Here is a 17,557-nt window from a genome sequence, read left to right as displayed (position 1 = left end):
TCAATATTAGTATACACACATGAAACTGTTTATATATGCTTGTAATGTAAAACACCAGAGGAACAGCTTCTGCTGCTATACAACTGTATCCAGTTATGAGATTTTAAAGCTCTATATCAAGTATTAATCACTCTATTGTTTTAAATATAGTCAAAATAACAAAAATCATAGCATAACAAGCCATGCTCTCAGTTATATCGAGTTGTACTTGGGCAACATGTTAGCAAGGCTGACTAATTTACCAGGAAACTGTTTTGGAACAGTTTCAGAAAAACATAGAAATGTTTTTCACTCAGTGATAACTATACATTCATTCTTACTTGTTCTGTTTGTAAAATAACCTTTGCTTTCAGACAATTTGAGGAAAATCTTGTTTGCATGTGTATCAATTGTCTCCAATTGAAAAAAAAGTTCTCACAGGGTTTTGCAATATTCCATAATTATAAACCCAACCTATGGAACAGTTAAATGAAGTCTGAAAACATTTTTGTAGCAGAGAAATATTTTTCTGTTTGAGTACTAGGTTTTTTAGTTATTCAATAGTAATATAAACTTATAACAATAATTAACACTTTTGGTGTGTTTTTATCCTGATATCACATAATGCTACAGAAAATATTATTTATACACTATTATTAGCATAATATTATTAGCATAGAGAGATTAAGGAATTCATAAAAGGTAGTTTAAAATCCTGGAGGAAGGAGTAGAAATACAGGGGCTGTGTGTATTACTTGTGCCTTTGTGATATGCTCTGGCTACTAGATTTTCCTATTTCCTGAAAAAGTATAAATGAACATCATGCATCTGGAACATATCTGTACATTTTGCCATCAAATAGGAAAATCACAAACTTAGGAAAGAAGTAGAGAACCATAACAAAGATTCAGGAAAAAGAAGTTACAGTAAGCAGTTACTCTTCTGAAAAGAGAGAAGAGAAATATATGGAACAAAGAGAACACAAACTTCTAAGGTCATGACTGAAACCACCACCCATGGTATGCTGCAGAGAGCTCTATTTATTTACTTCGGAAAGATAAAAGGCTGAGTCACTCCTGAGCCAATGGGTAGGATAGCATAGGGAGATATCCTACCTCATTTCTCACTCATCTGATGCCAGAAATATGTTACAAGGTCATTCTCTCCAGCTTTCTCAATCAGGAGATAGAAAAAATAGAAAGAATAGGAAGAATAGAAAGAATAGAAAGAATAGAGAGACCTCTGGGGATGCTGAAATCTTTTGTGTTCAAATGGCAATGCCATTAGCTCAGGAATCAAAAGGGCTAGGCAGCATTCATGTAGCAAACTCTTTACCTGCGGAGTCCTGAAAGATAATCACTTCTGTACTCTGGGACTCTCTAACAGGATCAAATATTCTATTTTTGTACACAAAGCAGCCATCTCACTTCCCATCCTTTTCCCTATAAAGCACCTAATAAATGAAAAAGGAACTGTGAAAGGAAAAAAACAAGACCAAACTATACACACCCATTTGCTGTATTTACATACGCTCTGGAACACAGGACCAAACTCCATTAGTCATACTGAGTGATTATTTTACCCCTTGAGATAGGGCCTCAGATAAGTGATTCCAGGATTAAAATCTTAAGAGTGGACTTTACTAAATCCACTTAGGTTTTAAGTTCACTTACACCAAATGTAAATAGGTTTTTTTATAGAAACCCGAACTGTCTGGATAAGGCAACTCTATCTGCTGTCCCACACCTCAAACAGTACTTATCTGCTTCCACTGTGACTAGAACTACAATGAGTCTCCAATCCTCAAAGTTATTTTCTGAAGAGCTCTTTAAGCAGACAGAGTGGCTTGGGAAAGGGGTGCTCTTGTTGTTGTCTTTGTTTTGCTAGGAAATGTATCTGTGGAGCCACAGTCAAGCTAAATCTGTATTTTTAGGCCTCCTCCATTGGCTTGAAGTTTTTGTGGAATCACAACCTGAGTTAACAGGTCTCAGATTGCATGAAGACATCTGTCTCTGTAGACATAGAAAACCTGGTCTTCATTAGTATATGGACAAGGATTCTTGTATAACATCCTTGCTTAATACAATAAGTATTCCCCCTCATATGTATCCTCATGGAGTGGGATTACTCAGGACATACGGCTGTCATTGAGACTAAGGAACAGGAGTTAACAGGGAGGAAATTGCTAGAGGAGGGTTAAAGTCAGAGCATAAAGTATTGAGAAAGCTACAGCCAAGAAAGAGACCTGTGGTTAACTCTCAAGAAGAAACACCCCCACATGCTCTCAGGGAGGCCAACTGATGCCATGTAGCTCCCAGACACCTGGGTTCTTAGCCAAAGACCCTCACAAAACAGACCCCAGCCACATCCCTATTACCTTCCCAGAAAGCATTTTGTACTCCTCCAGTGTAAGAATTGTTACACTATTCTTTAATTCTTAAATAAAAACAGAAATAGAATGATTATGTTTACTTGCCTCCAATTCCTTTTGTCTTGTGTCCTGTTTCTCTTGTGTTCAGCTTTCTAGGATCATGCCCATTTCCAGCAGAATCTCTGAGATTCAAGAAGGAACAAGGAACATGGTAACTTTTATCTTTCTGTTAAGTGTGGATAAAACAACAAATGAATTTGTTTCAGTGATATGCATTTCCAGTCAGTGCTCAGAGGACCAAATAAAGACCAATTGGCTAGGATCTATTTTTTAAAATAAATGAGCTAAATATTGGATTTAATCATTGATAATAAAGCCAAAAAAAGTTATTAGCTAATATTGCCTTCCTTAATATTAAAGTTATTAGCTCATATTGCCTTACCCATAAATAAACAATGCTGTTCCAAAAAAGTATCTAGAAATTAAATATCTACCTTTTTTCAGTGGGTTCCATCACTTATTATTACACAGTAAGAAATGACATCTTATTTCACATGAGTTTCATAGAATCATAGGACTGGGTTGGAAGGGACCTTAAAGAAAATCTATTTTCAAACACACTGCTGTGGGCAGCAACACCCTCCACTAAAACAGGTTGGTCAGAGCTCCATCCAGCCTGGCCATAAACACTCCTAGGGATAGGGCATCCACAATTTCACTGGGAAGCCTGTGTCAGTGCCTCATCACCCTCAGAGTAAAGAATTTCTTCCTAATATCTAATCTAAATCTGCTCTCAGTTTGAAGCTGTTCCTCCTTGTCCTGTTACTACAGGCTCTTGTAAATAGTCTCTCTCCATCTTTCTCTTAAGTTCCTTTCAGGAATTGGAAGGCCATAATTAGGTCAGTCTAAAGCTTTCTCTTCTCCAGGCTGAACAATCCAAATTCTCTCAGCCTGTTCACTTAGGAGAGGTGCTCAATACCTCCTTTGGACTCTCTCCAACAGGTCCATGTCCTTCCTGTGCTGGGACCCCAGAGCTGATGCAGCACTACAGTGGGGTCTCACCAGAGCAGAGCAGAGGGGCAGAATCCCCTCCTTGGACCTGCTGCCCACACTGCTCTGGATGCAGCCCAGGACATGTTTGATTTTCTGGGCTGGAGTGCTCATGGCTGGGTCGTGTCCAGCCTCTCACCCACCTGCTCTCCATCTGTTCATTTTCAAGATTGTATTTATACCAGGAATTTCCCCAACCCAGATGCAATTTGTACGGCGTTATATTCCAGACATTATTTTTTGTTTCTTCTCTCTAAATTAAAAGGTTCTCTTTAGTTTCTGTCAAGATATCAATTTATTTCAATCAAGTCAACTCAGATCTTTTGATAAACTGAGCAAGTTTTTCCTCAAGAAAAAGAGTTTTCTCATTTCCAAGAAGTGAGTTTTCTTGGAAAAATAAATAAAAAATTAGTTTTGTTACTAAAACCAACCATTAAGACTTAAGTAAGAACCTACAGTTAAGAGGTAAGGTTAGGTAAGTGAGGGACAAACTGAGTCAGCATAATCTGACCTGAACTTTAAAACAGAATTTATGTTCAGAGACATTCCTATTAGGATAGGATCTATTATCTCAGCAATTACAGGTGGATCAAAAATCACATAAATCACAAATCTGACTGTACTTAAGAAAATTACTGTCTTTTGTACACACATGGGCTAATTGGTCAGGTTCAACATGCAACAGCATACAGAATTTTCTGTGCGTACAGAGAAGCGACTGCTGCATGACTGCTAACCCAGGAACCTGCTAAAAAAATCCAGGGCCAAATCTAACAGCAAAAAAGACAGAAGCGAGTCCTAACAAAAAACAGACATTGCAATAATCTTGTGCTTCTGAAACTGCCATTTTCTACAGGAAGTCAAAACCAAGAGGTATCATGCTCAATAAAGCTTTTTAGCAGGAGTAACTTCTTTTTTCCAACTACTGAGGACTTAGGTAAGAAATAATACTTGAGGGAATTATAAGCATTTTGAAAACAATTATAAGACCCATTGCCTTCTAAGCTGGACTCTAACCCAAAGCTTTTACAAGGAGAGGGAATGTGATATTTTTCAGAAAAATATACTGAGAAAGCCTTTGGAAGATAAATATCTCAAAAAAGTCCTGCCACATTTTATGCAGAAAAGATCAAGATAACCAGACTTTTAAAAATAAATAATTTCAAAGTATTCTTGATTTTTGGCCAGTATTTTAAGCAGCATATATTATTGGTTTTAAAATAATCAATATAAAGAAAGGGATCCTGGTCCTCCCCTGCTGGTATTCATTAAGACCTTTCCAGCAAGGATTGCCTAGCTTGGGTTTTGATCTCATAACATAGTGACAACTAGCAAAAATTTATAATACTGGATTGAAATCCTGACACTTTCAGGCAATATGGTGCTTTTCCAACAGAGAGGTTTACTGAAATACAGTTGCCAATTACAGGATATATGTTTTAAGCTGAAGCTATATGTGGCAATGATTTTATGTTTTTCCCATCTCTGTATGTCACTGATTAAATTACTAAAGCCAGAGCCTGTGAATCTTCAGCTCCCACCCATACCATACAGTCTGAGCAAATAAATTGTGAAACCATAACCAGCTGCACAATAAGAAGAAAAACTTGGATTCAGAGTTTTCTGTCTTACATGGAATTGCAGAACACAGCTATAACTGTTCAAAAGTAAACAGTGATCAGATCTTCCACGTATTACAGTGATAGCATTACCTCATACAATTTTTAACAGATTGCAATCAGCAGAACTCCCTGGGGCAGCACGCAACCATCACTTTATTCATTTTCACTACGCCCTTTATATACGCAACTCCTACTCTCATCTGTCAATTCCAGCCAGAGAAGATGAAGTGTTCACTGATGTAATTTCCATAATTCATATGACTGGAGGCAACTACAGGAATAAGGGATGAAATCTTCCAGCAGTTATGAAGAAATGTTCAATTTTTCTGTCAGAAATCTGAAAAGGGAAGGTATTTTTATTGCCAAGGACTCAAAATAAACTAATTATTTGCTCCAATGAGTTTAAAGGATCAGCTGCCTAACATATGCATGATTTAGAGGATTACTTTTGAAAAAAAACATTGATGCTTAGATTATCCACTTTGGTTAAAAGACAAAAAAGGCAGCATGGATCCAGAAACTCATGGTATTCCAGGGGAAAAAACCCAACCCAACTACTTCTTTAGATGCAAGGATCAGAGCTTACCTCTCTGGGTGAAACAGATTCAAAAAATCATAAATTATCTGTCTTTCTTTCAGCCTCATTCTTTCCTTTGGGTAGGTGGAATTTAAGGATGGCACAAGGAATACCATAACTAAGTGCTACCAAAAGGATGGTCATCTCATTTTTTATGGCAGATCTACTGCTCTAATTGACTGAGTACTCTGAGTGACTTTTTAGGGTATTTTATAAAATCAAGAATTCAGAAAAAAAAAAAAAAATGAACACATGAAAACACCCCTTGAGCTTCCTAGTAATTTTATTGAATAAAACTAGAGTACTAGAACATCTGATGTATGTTAGAGTTGCTGAGAGGTGGTAGAAATCTGTAGCCAGAAAGGAAGACACCTTAGGTTAGAACCAAATAAAGTACTATAGATATACCGTATATTTAGGGTGTATATATATATATATATGGTATATATAGATATACTATATATTTAGGGTAGAACCAAATAGAGTACTATAGATATATATATATATACACACTGTATTATATATAATATAGTATATATATATAATATAGTGTGTATATATATATATATTATAGTATATATACTGTAATATAGTTCCTCTTGGAAGGGACCTACAACAATAATTTAGTCCAACTGCCTGACTACTCCCAGGCTGACTAAAAGCCAAAGTCCTTTATTGATGGCACCATCCAAAACCCTCTTAAACATTGACAGACTTAGGGCATTGACCACTTCTTTAAGGAGTCAGTTCCAGTGTTTGACCACCCTCTTTGAAAAGAAATGCTTCCCAATGTTCAGTCTAAATCTTCCCTAGTTCTGCTTTGAGTCATTCCCATACATCCTGTTGCTGCATCCCACGGAGAAGAAATCAGCACCTCCCTCTCCACATGCCCTCCTCAGGAAGCTGTTCAGGGCAATAAGGTCACTCCTCAGCCTCCTTTCCTCCGGACAGACAAACCCAGAGTCTTCAGCTGCTCCTCACAGCATGTTCCTTCCAGCCCTTGCACCAGCTTTTTTTCCTGTCCTCTGGACACATTCGGGGACCTTCCCACCCTTCTCAGGCTGTGGGGCCCAGCACTGCACACAGGACTCAGGGTGAGGCCGCAGCAGGGCTGAATCCAGCAGGATGATCCCAGCCACAGCTGGTGATGCTGTGTCTGATGCAGCCCGGGATGGGGTTTGCCCTCCTGGCTGCCCGGGCACACACTGCTGATTCACCCTGAGCTGCTGCTGACCAACACCCCCAGATCCCTTTCTGCAGGGCTGCTCTACACACACTCCTCTCCCAGTCTGTACGTGTGTCCACTGTTCCTCCAGCCCAGGTGCCGAATCTGATATTTGTATTGTTAGACAGCATGACAATGATTATTTTCCAACACTGTGATATATCCAGATTTCTCTGCATCCAAAGAGTTCTCCAAGAGTCAACAGCAATCCCCCAATTTAGTATCATCAGGAAACACACTAAATGTGCTTTCAACTCCTGCCTCCTGATCACAGAAAAAAATGTCAGACAGGACTGGCCCTGAGAAACACCACCAGTGAGCCGCTGCCTGCCAGATGCAGCCACATTGACTGCTACCCTTTGAGCTTGGCCCTTCAGTCAGTTCTTCAGCCACTGCAGCTTACTCTGCAGCCACTGTGGACTTACCCCTCTCACAGCTGAATAACTTGTCCAGAAGGATGCCGCAAACACCAAAAATCTCATTAAAATGCAGAAAAATTCTGTCTACCATCTTCCTTTCACCCAAGGTAAACTCCTCTGACCTTGTCTATACCACTACACTTTTATATCTTTCAGAAAATGTGACAAGCACTATTTGGTTGATGAGAGTCACCTTTGAAGTGCATAGCCTCATCGGGGTAGGTAGCTGAAATGATCATAGCCAAACAAGGTTAAGCTGAGGTCACTTGGTCTGCTCAGCCTGGAGGAGACTGAGGACAGACCTCACCAGAGTCTACAGGCTCCTCATGAGAGGAAGTGGAGGGGCAAGCACTGATCTCCTCTCTGCTGAACAGTGACAGGACCCGAGGGAATGATAGGATACTGCATCAAAGGATGTTAGGTTGGACATTAAGAAAAGGTTCATCACCCCGAGAGTGGTTGAAAACCGGAACAGGTTCCCGAAGTCTGTAATGAGCCCGACGGAGCTCAAGAAGCTGTTTGGACAATGCCCTCTGATTCTTGGGGCTGTCCTGTATGGGACTAAGAACTGAACTTCGATGATCCTCATGGGTTTCTTCCAACTCAGAATATTCTGTGATTCGCCAAGTTTCCTTTCTTACTACTTTTTACCTCACGGAAGCCTCAGCGGGGGCAAGGGCAGTTCGGCAGGCCGGCCCGGATGCCGGGGGGGGCCAGGGGCCGGCTCCTCGGAGAGCCCGCCGCAGGTGCCCGAGCCTCCGCCTGCGGCCGCCCCCGCCGGCGCCCCCTGGCCGCCGCCGCGCCGCTCCGGGCCCCGCCGCTCCCGGCCCCGCCGCCGCCTCCTTTCGGGGCGGGCCCTGGACTCGCCTGTAGGCGTTGGAGGGGGAGAATGTAACATGGTGGCCGCTTCCTCACCAAACAGGAGCGGTGACGGGTGCGGCGGCTCCTGAGGCGGCGGCGGGCGCGGGGCGAAGCGGCGGGGCGGGGGCGGCGCGCTCCAGGGGCAGGGGCCGGCGGCAGGTGAGCGGCCACGGCAGGGAGGGCGGCAGGGAGGGGGGCAGGGAGGGCGGCAGGGAGGGGAGGGGAGCAGAGCAGAGCAGATCAGGGCAGAGCAGGGCAGGGCAGGACAGAGCAGAGGAGGCGGCCTGACAGACGGGAGCGGGGGGAGGCGGGCGAGCTGCCGGGTCCGACGCCCGCTCCCGCCTCGGGGCGCGGCGCTTGGCGGGGGAGCCCCTCTCCGACCCTCGACTACACGGCCCCTTCTTTCCCCTCTAACGCGTCCGGAGCGAACTCCGCTCCTCGCCGGATAGGCAGGGAGGCTCGGGTTGTTCCCCGGCGCTTGCTGGGTCCCTGGGGAGGGCTCCTGCCCTGACCTGCCCCGGCAGAGCTTCTGCGCCGGGTCTCGTCTTTAACCCGCTCTGCGCGGCCGGTGGGGGCGGAGGCGCTTTCTGGACTTTTTCATTATAATTATTACCATGATAATTGTTACTTTCCCTGCTCCCGTCGGGCGCGGCCGCCCCACGGCAGCGCGGGGCTCTCCAGCGGCGCAGGTGGCAGGCGCTGCAGGTGAGTCCCGGGGCAGCTCTCTACTCTATTTCTCCATTTTCCTCTCCCTTTCCATGCCCCGGCTCCTCCCCTAAGCTCCGGCGTCAGCGGGTTTAACCCTTGCGGGGGTCTGTACCGAACTGGAGATCGTCACCGGCTGTTGGAAGTGTGTTAGGGTAACGGGGGTCGTCCTGACCAAGTCATGCTGGTATTTTGGAAGCTGGTCGTATCAGTGAGAAACTTAAAGTACTGAAGATGTGAGAACAAGGAAAAGCTAATTGTATGACTTCTAATCAGTCTGTACTGTCATCTGAGGATATCTCGTGTGTCTTTGCTGCACAGCCTATGGAACGGAAAGATCTGGTGATATGCTAGGGCTTTGTGTGTCAAATAGTGAAAAAATATTTACAGAAGTTTTAAATCTGATGTAAACTGATTCACTGTGCTGTTAATGCCAGTCCTTGAAACTGTTGGAGCACAACTCAGTTGTTGATTCTGCAGTCTCAGAAGGAATGCAAAAACTGAACATTATATTAATTCTAAACTTAATGTCATTTCTGTACCAATCTTTTTAATGCTGTTAAGTCCACTTCTCTTGTTAAGATCAAACACTTTGCAGGCATAGACTATTTTGCTGCTGTCAAACAATGCCTGTGCCTAATCTTTTATATCTGCATGAGGGTAGGAAAACAAGGACATTTCATTTGACTTTTATTATTTTTTTTTCTGTAAGTTGTGTTAGTGTGGCTTCTCTAGTATTTTCTTGGCTTACTATGAAGTTTTTAAACTTCGTACTAGTTTAAAGTTTAGGTAAATTTGAGCATGCACATAGACATGTTAATAAAAAGAGAGTTATTTGCTGTTAGTTTTGTTGACTGTTTGTGTGGACCAAACACAAAGTTAATGAAAGTTTTTGCATCACTCTTTTTGAGGTGGCATGTTAGGAGTTAAGGCAGTAAATGTTTTGTTCCTGTGGGAAAAATAATGGTGGAATGCAAATTACTTCATATCTGTGTGGAAAATGTAAGAATTTTTATTTGTATTTTTTTTTGAAAAGCAGTCATGACCAGACTTAAGTGATTAACCAGACTGCTAACCAGCCATAGTAGCATATATGTTTCAAGTCCTTTGCACAAAGGACACCAACTAAAAAACTGTAACTGCTAGACAGTTTCTGAACGTTTGTATTATAAATGTGACTGTAAGTGGTTTTTAGGATTTTTTTTTTTTCTGTGAGAATTGGCTAACAGACTGCTTTTTACCATTCCAGTAGATATGAAATGCTAATAGTGCATGTCTGTCTTGGGCAGTGCAAGGAAGTTTAGTAGAAACCAGAAATGTAAATATTAGCTTGCCTACATGAGTTCTGACTTCTGTGTTAAAACAGTTACTAGCACAGCTTGACACCAATTACTGCTAAAATCCCAATGTTTGAATTTTTTTTCAAAAAAAAAAAGAAATCTTACATGTTAAGATGGGCATTTTCATAAATACTTATGGGTAAGTATAATGTTACATCTGGCTGTTTATTTTTCAGTTAAGATTGGTCCCTCCATAGCCCAGAGTAAAGTAATGACGTCTTTTTGGACCGTGTCTTGCGTATTTATTTTCTTACTTGGAGATTGTGTTTGTGATTTCTTCCTGATCAACCTTTATATGGTTTTCATTAAAAATGAAAAACCAGCTTGAGCAAAATTGGAATATTAAATGTTGGTATGTTTATCACTCTGACTCAACATATATTAAATTCTCATTTGGAGTGACAGTGCTACATATAGTACTGTAGCACTGTATAGTATAATATAGTTCCAGAAGTGGTATCTTTTTAAGCTTAGTTATTTTTTAGGTCTGTATTTGACCAGTGGAGAGTTGATTTTGGAATTCCACCTGGATATGCTTTAAGGAAAAATAAGTGTTAATCTTGATGCACCATCTGGATTTGCTTAAAAATATGGTAGGAGAAAAGTCTCAGTTGAATTTGGTAGGAAAGATATTTTGACAAGGTTCTAAGAAGAAAGTAAGATAGTATTTTGACTGTTATGTCTTACTGTTAAGCTTTCAGATAAATTTCAGTGGCACCTGTAGGTGTAGGTATAGAACACTGTGCTAGCATGTTTGGTGGCCTTCATACTGGTTTCATGATCTTCTCACTGAACGACAAAAAGTACCTGTAACTTCTAAATCAGGTCTTTTTGTCTAAGAATAGCTTGTACTGTTGAGGGTTATCTTTTTGTTCCTGTGCTTGCTAGTCATCCCAAGGCAAGGATTGCCCACCTGCAGCATGTTGCTTTCTTGGATAATATTCAATACTGGAGATCTTGGCATAGCTGACCCGTAAAATAGTTCTTGGGGGTCATAGTCATAGTTACTAAGTTGTTTCCCTTGTGACTTGCCAGATAGTAGTCCATACTGCTTATTCAGATCTGTAAAATGGAAATCAGTTTGCACTTAGATCATGAGATCTGTTTTCCTCCTGTAGTGCTTCAAGCAGTAAACTGAATGTTTTAGGTTTTTTTTATCTGGTTTGGAATTTCTGGTTTGCTACAAAAATAATCCCTCTGTTAAAGCTGTTGCCCATGGTAGTACAGAAACTTGATGCTGCTTCTTTCCCATCTGATAAAAAGGTAGTGTTATTGGAAATGCTACACCCCTGTAATGATAATGGGAGTGTTTCATTCTGCACATTTGTGGAGATAAAGGCTCACAGTTCTAATCTCTGTTCTTAGAACCAAAGTGACTTAGTTCAGGACAGTTTGTGGACTGCAGCATAATTTCTGGTGCAGTGTTATTGTTTCATGTTCAGTTAATTTTTGTGCATCTGTCACAAAATGTGAGCATGTAGACTTAGTTATTCTGAAGTTTCAGGAGTACAGTTACACTGTGCTCTGCATTCCAAGCTCTGTTTGAGCAGAAAGTTTTGTCTTGGTTACCATCACACTATAGCCCTTTCTTTCTGCTATAGACTTTTTGAGGGTCTAAGTCTGGTCCTGATGTTTACTGTTTGCTTTGGCATACAGGAAACTTGAGAACAGTTTTCAGAATTCCTAAGATTATGATTATGGTCTCTGTTTAATCATGCAACTTTTTTCTGTTTGTTTTTTTTAACAGCATCTCAGAGTTGATTGAGAGAACAGTAATAATGTACCCACAGTTTCTTGCTGAATGTTGGCTTGCATGTCATTAAACATTCCATTTGCTTTGTTTCAGTTAAATGCAGTGGGCCAGTTTTGCCTTACTCTGCTTTCATCTTTGCATTTAGTGACACTTAGTTCCTTTCCTTTATTCACAAAGTCTCTAAAGAGACTTGATACTTTTCAAGCAAAAACCAAGAGCCTGTGCTGCCTAAAAGACGTTAAAAATAGTGTAAATCAAGGATTGATGTGCCAATTAAGTTATTCAGTTCTAGCAGCAGAAGCTGAGATTACAATTACAAGTGTCCAAAGGAGCAGAAGCTTTCATCATATTGAAATGAAAGTGTTTTCCAGTGGTGAACAAAGGGCAGGTATACCACAAAATGTAGCCATTTTTCACCAAAGAGGCAAAACCCCCAATGTTCTTGGTTTTTCTCTGACCCAGCTCATTTCAGTGACAGCCTTTGTCTTTATAACTAATTTCAGCCTTTGATCAGCAATGCATAAGCTGAAGTCTCTCTACTGATGCCTTCTTCAGTGCTGCTCTTCCCTTTTGCAAGTCTTTGCGATGTAGAGGAGTTGACTGATGAAAGCAATACTTTTTTTTTTCCTTCCCTGTTGAGCAACAAAGTGCTGCTTTCCTGGTGTCACGTAACATGGCTCCAGCCCTAGTTGCTATTCTCTGGGGAAGAAGCTATATTCTCGCACAAATAAGAAACCTGACATAGATAAAAGTCTTGTGGTTAAAATATCCTCCCACTGCGTCTATATAATGTGTATATTTTTCTGCTCCGGGGAGGGATAAAAGCATGGTTGAAGCTGGGAGAAAGAGAACACAACTACCAATGAGCAGCATATGAAGAAAAATAAGTTCAAGGACTTAATTAATGTTTCAGGAAATTCAAGAATTCAAGGCACCTGTATGGTTAAGCCCCGAAGCTTCTGCAGGATATCCACCTTGATCTAAGAAAAGCTTACCTAAAGAAAGGAAATATAAAGTAAAATGCTGAGTCACAGCAATAGATTATTCATTTAGTTACTCTAATCATCAAAAGGGACTATTGCAAAATATGGAAACCGGTGTGGCCAGTTCTCAATAGCTGATCAGTCAGCCGTCCTTGGAAATATCAGCAGCAGCTTGCCTCCGCTATAGAGTCGTTTTTACCTGTGGTTTCACAGCTGAGCTTGAAATCTCATAATAACATTTTAAGTAATTAATGGTCCTAGTGAGAATGTAAAATTCTGGGTATCTAGCTGGAAGTGGCAGAAAATTGTTGTGTTTGCAGTTAATATGAGTTTAAGTATGCTGAGGTGGATTTTTTTTTGTGGCATAGATACTACCTTTTGCAGGTTTTCTAGAAAGAAATCCTACATAATAAGCTGTGTCTTTGCCAGAGGAAATGCTTTCAAGGAGATGGATAACTTGAGAAATATTTAATGTATGTAAAACTTGTGTCTTGTACCAGTTAGAGTGCTGAAGCTGCCAAAGATGTGACTGAGGAGCAATATTGACAGAAGTTAATTTTAGCCTAGGGAGGCTCAAGTTTCTTCTTCCCCTGTTGTCCACCACCTTCTTTTTAGGGGGTAATTTCCAAAGCCTAACTTTATGTGCCCTCAATTACCACCTGAAGCTCCTCTTCCAGTTCCCGCAGAAGGAATATGGGAAGGCTAACCCTATGAAGTTTAGTTTTAGTTTTTGCCACATAGATTTAAGAGTAAAATTTGGATTTGGCAGGAGTAGGAAGAGTGCAAGTACTTTTATTATAAGGTTTCAAAGACATGAAGCCACTGTGATGTGGTTTGCTAGTGCTTGGGAGCAGTTTGCCTCTTACAGGTCACATCCAAGTTTGCTTTCAGTTCTGAATATTCTAAAGTCATCAGGATGTAAAAGATAAAACTTTGTAACTGCATAAATGTGTTACTGTTTTCTCAAAGTTTTGCAAAAACCAGAAAAGGAAGGTATATATGTCTCCTGTACAATGTTTATTTTACTAAAAGTGAATTCTTGTAGTTAGAATTATCAGTGAAAGACCTGAATATTTTCTGGCCTAAATTTTTTGCTTAACCTTAGGGATACATCCTTCCTTAGCTTTTTTCCTTTTCACTTTTTGTTATGTCATAGTAGTAAATAAGTAAGTAGTAGTTCTCCCTGTACAAGACCGTTCATTTTGTTTGTGAATAAAGTATAGACATACCACTTAAGTTTTACAATACTAATCAACAATGCATGCAAACCTGGAGTTGTGCAGGTGTAAGAAAATCTCAAGCCATAAGTAGAACAGATTTTGCAAACCAAAAATTTGTTTTGCTAGTGGTTGCGTACTTTCACAGGGGCTTATATCAGAATTCCTGTATGACTCTGAAGAGCAGAATTCTTTTGTGGACTTCTGGCTATACTAGTAAAATTCTAGGAATAAACCAGGTGTATCTGACACAGAATAAAGGGAGAAGTATATCCTTCAGGATTGGGTAGATGAAATAGCAAGTTCACCTTTGAAAAAAGGTATGGTACACAAACTTTCTGAAAAGAAACCCATGCTTTCTTGAAAGGCAGCGTCATTTCAAGCTCTGATACATATACTTTGCTGCATTTTTGCTTTGAACTTTGTTTGTAGAAATCTACTCCTAAGATAATTATATGTGAATGCCTGAAGTTCTTTTGGATTATGATGACTCATTCACTGTGAATGTAATGACTAATGTAACTTTTCGGTTTATTTTAAAGAGAACAGAACAAATCCTGTTCAAAGATGCTTACAGATTTTCTTTTTCCTTCTCTGAGATTCAGATGTACAGTGTATGCGCTGTACATCTCAAAACCTCTTCTTAGTCTTTTTGATCCAACTGATTTTGCTAGGGAATAAAAGATCTTATTTACTCAGTCACTCCTCTAATTTTGAATGTTTTTCTAGTTATATTAGTAGCCAGATGATTCACAGATCTGAGGAGAGAAACTGCTTTGATCCTCAAGTGTCTAATTGTCTGTTGTACGTTTTTAAAATTCTCACCATTAACTGGCATGCTTTCTGGTTTGAATGTCTGAGCTGAAATACTTTGCATTTGAGTTGTCCAGGTTGTTAAGTGTAAAAGTAATATCGCTCAGTTTATATTCCTACTTCCCTTGTCTCCGTGGAGCATTGATACTGCCCTAGACTTGGTAGAGGTTAAAAAAAAAAGAGTGTAAAATATTAAAGCTTCCATAGAGGACAGGGTTATTCTCTCTCTTTTGAGCAGGGACTAAAATGATGGTAGCCCATCTCTAAGGTAAATCCTCTGACTCCACAATTGTCATCCCGCCTGTCCTTTCCAAGAGCCAGCAATATGATAATGTGTACAGTGGAGCAGTATCACTGCAGGAGAATGAGGACGTTCCACTGCTGAATACTTGGGAGCACATTGTGAGGGCTGGGATAAGTGTCTGGTTTTTTGGTTGTTTTTTGTTTGGGTTTCGGTTTGGTGAGGGTGGGTTTGAGGGGATTGTTTTTGTGGTTTTGTTGTTACGGGGCTTGGGGCTTTTTTTGGTTTGTTTGTTTTTTTTGTTTTGGTTTAGTTTTTTTGCAAAGGAGGAAATTGTGAATTCCATTCTCCACTCCACCCTGTGCGGAGAAATGAATGCAGGGCGTCTCAAACGTTTTGTGCATGCCACAGCAAATGAGCATTGGGACTGTGCTGTTTTGTAAGTCTTGTGGGATCAAATCTTGGGATTTAAAAAAAAAATTGGTGAAATTTGTGATCAGTTCTCTAAGTAAATCAAATTAATTCCTTCCTAAATAGTTAAATTGGAAATAGGAATGTTAACAATTGCAAATTGTAGTCATGATAGTTGTAGCCTGCTTTAGGAAACCAGGGGGTTTTATTTTAAACATATTACTAAATCAGTTACTAATTCTAGCAATATATTGTGTGTCAAAACACAATCAAAAAACACAAAAACAAGTGTGAAGAATATTTTAAATAGAAAGACAAGGGTGTGTGTGAAATTAAGACAGAAGTTAATTATATGCTCTTGGCAATTGATTTGACTTCTTCTACTGCCTAAAATCTGTACAGTTTATCCCAGAAAATCAAGTTTCATGTAACTATTTGGTCTGAGAACTCCACGGTGTGTTGAGTAATACAGTATAGGTATTTTGAGTGTCATATGATGATATTAAAAGAAGGCTCAAAATAGGTGCAATGTCAGACGTCACATTTATCATGTCTGGTGTGTGTTAGGACTTCATGACAAAGAATCTCAAGCTTGCTACCCTTGATAGCTTTTTTTCATGTTTGAGGAAAATATTTATTGCCATATATATCTGTGAAAGCAGTACCCTGCTACAACTTAAGACCAAAAGCATGAATATTCTTACTGCTGTCAAGTGTGTGGTTTGGACTTAATTTTGAGACATCTTGGCAAACAAGGGTTTCTTAATGAGGAGTTGGCAAGAGGATTAAAAGACAGACTTCTGGAGTGTTAATAAGCTCCCACCAGGCTTGAAAAGCAGCTGAGGAAGAAAGAAAATGCTGAAGCTGAGTGGTTTGAGGCTGGTCGTGATAGGCCAACCAGAAAAGGGAATCTTACCTCTTGATAGGCACAAGAAGAGTTCAGTGGGGTGGGGATAGGCTGGGGGGCTCTGAATGTATCAATGCAGCAGCTTGTGTTTGGTGTGGTGAAGCTGTCAGTGAAAGGAAAGAGAAGATGCCTTCCTGCAGTTTCTTTACCAAATGATAAAATCGAGGAAAATTGTGTTCTTCAAAACCTGTGAGTGGGCTTTTCACTCTGGTTTTGTAGAGCCCTTAGATGATGATTTCAAGTGACATATGGCTGATTGTGTTGTAGATGGCTGGCAGAAATCAAGTCAAACTGTGATTCTATGATCTGGCAAATCTCTGGTTGTGGAGATTCTGGCATAATAATTTCAATGTCAATACTTAACTATTTCAATGCTTAGTAGAGAGAGCAGTAAGAAAGAGAATATCTCTGATTCTTATCGCTTACTTGGATAATATTTGGAGCATACTTTTTTCTCTCCTTTGACCTCTCAAATCATAGTCCCCACTCACCCCAACCAGAAAAAGGCACCAAAATAACTACAAAAAGCAATGTTGGAGATTTGGGCTCCCAGAAGAAATTCAACCACTGGACTTTTTGTCTCTTGACTTTTTCTTTGCTGTTTTGTTTTTGTTTCAGGCTACTATATTTGGCCTTTTTCCAAAGGAGTTTCCAATTACAGAAAGAGTTCTCTAACAAAGAATGTTTCCAGGGCAGCAGATGTTTCACTCATTACATAATACTGAGCATGGCTAACCTTTAAAGCTTTCAACTGGGGCAGTAAGTGCATTTTATAAAGTACTTTTCTTGCTCTGAGAACTATGTTATTATTATTATTGCTGTTAAATTTTCTCTTTCAAACTGTTTCCTTTGCAGTCCTTCGAGTAGTTGCCATCTTCTGTTATATGAAAGAACAGTTTGATGAAACAAGATTAAACTAGTTTATTAGATTGTAGCTGGACTGCTTGCTGATTATCATTCTTCCTGTCTCATATATTTTCCATTTCTGTTTTCTGTCCTTGGCAATAGAACTTAACTTACTGGTACCAAACTTGTCTTCATTGGTTCCAGCTGCTTCTCAAGACTGTGTAGGTCAGTTCAGAA

General features: G+C 40.1%; 1 protein-coding gene across 2 annotated transcripts in view; it reads left to right on the top strand.

Moving 5' to 3' along the window:
- The first annotated feature begins 8,211 nt into the window (after positions 1–8,211).
- The window catches only part of DENND4C (DENN domain containing 4C), a 71,603-nt gene continuing 62,257 nt past the window's right edge, over positions 8,212–17,557 (top strand). Inside the window, exons 1-2 of one of the 2 annotated variants that reach the window (XM_005522661.3) lie at positions 8,938–9,045; positions 17,093–17,233. The gene's annotated coding sequence lies outside the window, so the exon portion shown is untranslated. Of the gene's footprint in view, positions 8,264–8,937; positions 9,046–17,092; positions 17,234–17,557 lie in introns of those variants that run through there. The other variant, XM_014252231.2, reaches the window with a different exon arrangement.

This window comes from Pseudopodoces humilis, chromosome 4 (genome assembly GCF_049639895.1).
Source record: "Pseudopodoces humilis isolate 2021_Gansu_Grassland_sample_001 chromosome 4, ASM4963989v1, whole genome shotgun sequence".
NCBI lineage: Eukaryota > Metazoa > Chordata > Aves > Passeriformes > Paridae > Pseudopodoces > Pseudopodoces humilis.
Note: the sequence above shows the minus strand (reverse complement) of the source record. Positions and strands in the feature narration are given on the sequence as shown.